Source organism: Bactrocera oleae, chromosome 5 (assembly GCF_042242935.1).
Source record: "Bactrocera oleae isolate idBacOlea1 chromosome 5, idBacOlea1, whole genome shotgun sequence".
NCBI lineage: Eukaryota > Metazoa > Arthropoda > Insecta > Diptera > Tephritidae > Bactrocera > Bactrocera oleae.
The window spans coordinates 38,646,628-38,652,925 of NC_091539.1; positions in this window are offsets into that span (position 1 = coordinate 38,646,628).

Genomic DNA, 6,298 nt, shown 5'->3' on the forward strand with positions numbered 1-6,298 from the left:
CTTGGCATTGAATAATATTTGGCGCAAATATCTAATTCTTGACACTAAATGGGATAATTGTTGTGGTGACGTAAACATACACAAAATAGTTTTGTGAAATACTACCGCAATAGTTGCGTTGAACTATTTGGTTTTGTTGCTACCGATTTGGCAAAATTTAGAGAGTAGCAACAGACAACTGGAATAAATCACATAGTGATAGTAACAGACAGGAAATCAAGGATATGTAGGAATAACTATGGAACCGAACATTTCATACTCTGGCAGCTTGCCAGGATTAAAGCTGGGGAAATACCTTTACGTCATAGACTAAGTTAGTTTTATAACTCTATAGGGTATATTGGTGGCAGAAAAGGTCTGTACTGATTATACGAACTTTTAACATCACTCATGTATACTCGAGATCATATTTTCAAACAATTTTATAAATATACTAGCAGACCCGGCGAACTTCGTACCGCCATAGCGTAGCTTTGATGCACTACTTTATTTTGTATAGCTGACAGTTGTCTTATCTTAGGTAGGAGTACCTATTCAATTTAAACTGAAATCTATAATATCCTCCATATAAAAATTAATCCCTATTTCCCTGGTCTCGCCACAACTGAGAAGCACTTTACTAATTTCATAATTCATTAATATTGTGTAGTCATCAAATGTTACCAAAAATCGATATTAAGCTGTGAACTTACCGTGATTAACAAACACTTATTAGCAAACAACAAACTTCTTAGTCTTTAAAACAAAACAAACTTTATCAAAAACTTAATAAAATTATTGTTAGCGCTATGTTAGGTTATGTGTGTCAGATAACCACATATTACTAAATAGGTTATGCGAAGTTTGTATACTGCTTTCTGAAATCTAACTCATGGTATACATATTTTATTATTATTAAATACTTACATTATAATGAAATCATCACTGGTATTATTAATATTACCGTTAAAGTCGGTACAGTAGTAAAGTAACCACATTTCCGAACAAACGATGCTCTTTCAATATAGTCTATGGCTGTGAATGACGATGACATTCGTTACGCGCATTTTTTAAAATATGCAAAATGAAATGTATTTTTTCAATCTTTCTGAGACATTTACTTAACATTTTTTTCCGTAAGAACCTTTTACAGAGTATTAGAAAACTACAAAACAAAAACAGCCAAATCGGTCTAGCCGTTCTCAAGTTATGGCGTGACAGCGAGAAACGGAAACGAAAATCCTTATATGTAGTATATGGGAGTTTGAGTAATTCGAGGACCAACTTCACATGTTTTAAACTATAGTATATCCAATATTATACGTTCAGTTAATTTTGTTAATATATCTTACATATTGACCAATATATATGGTATACAGCCAACCGGAAGTTTGAAAACTTTATATTAGGTATGTGGGAGGTAGGGGTAGTATTGACTCGATTTAATCTTTTATCAGAAAAAGATGCTGTCTGAGTTTCATTAAGGTACCTCACATACCATATCATAACCAATAAATATGGAGTAAAGTCAATTAGATGTTTAAAAATCCTGATATTAGTTATTCACCCTATTTTATTAATTTTAGGAAGAAAGTTTCACCATTATTAGAAAAACACGCTCTCTCAATTTTATTAAGATAACTCACACGTGTATTGACCGATATTTGCGGTATAAAGTAAGCCGGAAGTTCGAAAATTTTTCTATTGGGTATATAGGGGCTAAGGGAATTATTGTTCCGATTCAATCAATTTTGGATATACTGGCATACTATTATCAGAAAAGGATTCTCTCTGAATGTCAATAATACTAGTTTATATGAAAAGTAAGCGTGGATTTTGTCTGATTTTGCCTATTTTCGCTCTGTAACATAGGAATCTCACGATTATATTACCTAACGAATTTGGTTGAAATCGGTCGAGTAGGTGCCGAGATATGGGTTTTCGCTTAAATGTGGGTGAAGGTACGTCCGTCGTCCAAATTTGTTATGGGCTGGTGTAAAGCCCTCTCGTACCATTTCGGGTACAAAATTATATAGATCTGCCGCTTTTATTTATAGATTTATTGCACTTTTAGTAGTTTTTAACAAAATAGTAGTTTTAACAAACAGGGGGTGTGGGTAGGGTTATAATCCGAATTCACACGTTTTCACAGGCTGAGTAAGGATGCCAAAAAAACTTCGCGCGTGCTAATTTGTTTATTATAGCCTGAATGGTTTAGGAGATATGTACATTAAACTTATTAGAGGACGAGGCCACTTCCACTTTTAAAAAAATTTTCAACTATATATGCCTCTTTATAACGCAGTTCGTTGTACCAAATAGTAGCCTTGGGTTTTGTTTTTGTGTTTTGTGTTCGATTAGTAGCGTTTTGGGGGCGTGGAAATGGTTTGACTCCCCCCCTGTAATACCAACCTTTTTTGGGTGACATGAAATACCAAGTTTCATTATGATATCTCAATTTTTACTCCACTTATAGCTTATATGTACGGTCAGAGAAACAGTCACTCGAAATTTAGCTCGTCTCGCCATCCTGATCGTTTATATACTTGTATATATAGCTCCATACCTATCTTGATTAGTCACAACAGTTAGGTGAACAAAATTATTATACTCTGTACGAGCATGTTGCAAGAGTATAAAAATAATACAAAGTGCTCAGTCAAAATATTTTTTATTGATCTTTTTCATATCAATAATTAGCAACGTCCGAATTTTTTGGGAACATATATTAACCGATCGTCATAAAAATCATGGGGAAATAAGCACTGAATTAATAACTATACCATATGTAAGAATATAAATCATTAATTTTTTCAGTAGCCATCTACGAAATTGTACAATATGACAGTAAAATTCTCTTGCGATAGTGGCGTAAGGCTAAGTATTTATCAGAACAACTTCTTGTATAAAATAGAAATAAGCGAGTACTCATCAATGTTTCATAAAATTAAGTGACCACCCAATATTCAGGTCACACTAAGAAAAGAACATCTTCCTGTGAACAAACTGCCGTAATAGTTTTAAAAGTATACGGTATTGTATAGATTTCATTTTGGAATGGATACCATAAATTCACTGTAGAATTTAAACAATTTTAAAAACTTAGAAGCAAGTTGATAGTCATTTCCTTTGAACATAGAAACCATCTTTCAATATATATTCTTCTCACGATACAACTTGAAAACTGATTACGTACGATACATTTTCGCCATGTGATTCTTAGAACTAATTGCTACTTTGTATCTTGTTGCGTGCAAAACATTTCTGCAACTCTCAATCACTCAACAGAATTTCATTAAATTTTATTGCACTCGAGAATCTCGCCTCTAGAATACACACCCATATTCAAAAGGTTATTTTAGAAGTTAGTTAAGGACGGTGGCTTGGTTTGTACATGTGTACGTGTATACATATATACATTTATAATTATGTATATGTTGAACTGTGTTAGCATGCACCCAGTCACTTACATTGACACGCTCATTTTATTGCTTTTGCTGTGCACCACTTTTTGACGCAGCAAATCGGTTTGGTCGAGGGGGATGTCAAGCGAAAAAAGTTTAAGTGGAAAAATTACTTATTTTCCTGAAATATTGATTGATTTTGTGGCATTGGCATTGGCAAGGCGGTAAAAATAAATCAGTCTGCTTACAGAATTTCAACAGCATATCTGGCTGCTGGTAGTGAAGGTCAAGGCTTGGCTTTGATTTATTTCGATTAAGGTTTCTAAAGGCCGAAAGAATAAAACGTTAAATTCCGACACTATTATACCTTTCACAGGTGTATTTGGTATAGCATAAAAGTGTATAAATGTTATCTCGATTTTGATCGGTTAGTTTGAATGGCAGCTATATGCTATAGTGGTCCGATCTAAACAATATATTTGGTATTAACGATATCTCGTCAAATGAAAACGCTTTCTATGCATGGGCTTGATTTTGGTCGGTCAGTTTGTAAGACAGCTATATCCTATAGAAGGTTCCGTAAATTAGTAGCTTCTTAGTCGAAATTGCATATTGATATCTCAAAAAGTCTAGTCCCTCAGTTTTCGTGTATGTACAATCAAACAGACGGAAATGGCTAAATTGACACATCTCTTTAGGCTAATCATTTAGTATATACTTAATAGCGGCTCCGAATCATAGCAAATTTTACAAACACCCCGTTCGGGATATTGCAAGTAAATATACACAAAAAGACTTTATGTGAGCTTAAGTATTAAGGCTGATCTCCATTCGGGAGATTATTAGTGAGAACAAATAACGTCGATTTTCGTGCCAAAAGCATCTGATGTTGAATTAAACCATTATGATTGTAGACCCAGCGTAAAATAAATATTTGTCAGTATTCTACAAAAACTTTTAAAAGTTTACTAATCCCCCTGACAATCTGCGCATATGTGAGGTTAGGTGTTGAAGTAGCTGGCGGTCGTGGGAATGGCACTTGAGTTATTATAGACGACTTCTTGTGATAACAGAAAATTTCAAAAGATTGATCAAAATCCTCGGATATCGAGAAAATGCTTTGACCCTAATTTTGTTGAGGTGACTAATTTTGATTCAAACTTAGTCTTGCGACTGGGCAGGAAAGAAGATAGTCCAGAGGTAATTCTGTCTTCAAGAAGTTCAGCAAGGATATTCACTGTGAAATGTCTGGTTTCAATCTCCTTACTTGGGCTATACAATTTCATCTCAAAAGAACGTTCGTTTTAGATATTTGGGTTCTATAGCACATACAGATTTATTACCTTATGAATACCTGTGATTGTAAACCATGGATGCAATACTTCCTACTTAAAAATATATACGAAAACCCAGTATATCACTTTACCTTGCGAGAGTATAAAATGTTCGGTTACACCCGAACTTGGCCTTTTCTTACTTGTTGAGCATAATTAAAAATTTTAAACCACTCTGAAGTGTACATTTTTTTTTTTACGAAAAAATACTTAATTGAAAAGCCGCTATATTGTCAAAAATCAAAATTATGACCAGTCCTTCGACCATTACCGGTATTTATCTATAGCAATTTAATTTTTTTTTCAATTTTGAATTTGAGATAATTTTAAGCAGCAAAATTCTTCTCAACGCCAGTCATCTTTCTTCGGATGTCCTCCTGGAGATCGGCTATAAGATCTAGGGTATTGAAAATTTTTCAAAATAAGTCACCGATTATTAAAGTGCATTAAACTCTGTAAATATACTTGTATGTACGAGTACATATATTTTATTTATTCATTTCGTAAAATACTTCTTCAAAATAAATTCATCAACAAACCAGTTTTCTGGCTTGCAAGTGCATATAACCCATTAAGTTGCATTTACTACTTTACACGCTTAATTCTAATACTTAGTTATACCTTTGCTCAGTGACCTTGTTCAATCTCTACACTTTGAAATAATTTTGATTTAAATTCGTTAGACTGAAAAATAAAAACGACATAGTCTAATAATATCATTTACATGATTTCTGATTAATCTCTGGAATACTCAAGCTTACAGCTACATACACACAAATATCGGTCATTTACATATTATGTATAACAAATGAGATCAAACAGTAGCAAATTACTCGGATTTGAATATGCACAAGCGGCAATACAAAGAATAAATGAACGAAAATCTTTTACATGAGAGACTCATAAAAACGTAGTGATCGTTACATAGTTGTATGCACAAACATTCTACACATTTTGCTCTTTATTGTGGGCATTTGTTTTCCTTAAACGGCCTTGAGCGCTCTTTGCAATGCGGTTGGCATTTAGATAGTGCTTTTAACAAACGACAGCAACGGAATTGTTTGGATAGTGTTGTGGTTGTGTACACTAATTAAATTTTGGTTGCGTATACGCCACGGTATCTGCATTACTCAATTATGTAGTGAGTTAGGTTTGGCGAGAGTGCATTCAGTATGCAGCCGTGTTGTGCGCGTGGCGTTTATTGGGCACAAGTTAATGCAACCGAAATTGTTTGAAATTGCCAATAATAATTAGATTAAATTGTGGCAAGCAAATTTTAATGTGGTTGGTTGAAGGGTATTTCATTAAAAATAGAAAAAGGAACGTTGGGGAAGCGCAAATTGCAGTTGGTTGCGTATTAGAGTGCATAGATGGGGTTTTAATATGCTTAGATCACTAGAAGTCTAGAGTTTAAATTACATGTTACACTCTGTAGACTATAAGCAACTCTTTAGGGTGTACATATGTATATAAAAATGTGTAGGATTTATTAAGTTCCAAGTAAAGATACATATTGCTTGATGGAAATACTTTCAGTTATGAAATTTTCTGTTTCTAAGTTAACAGACTTTAAATTAAGGT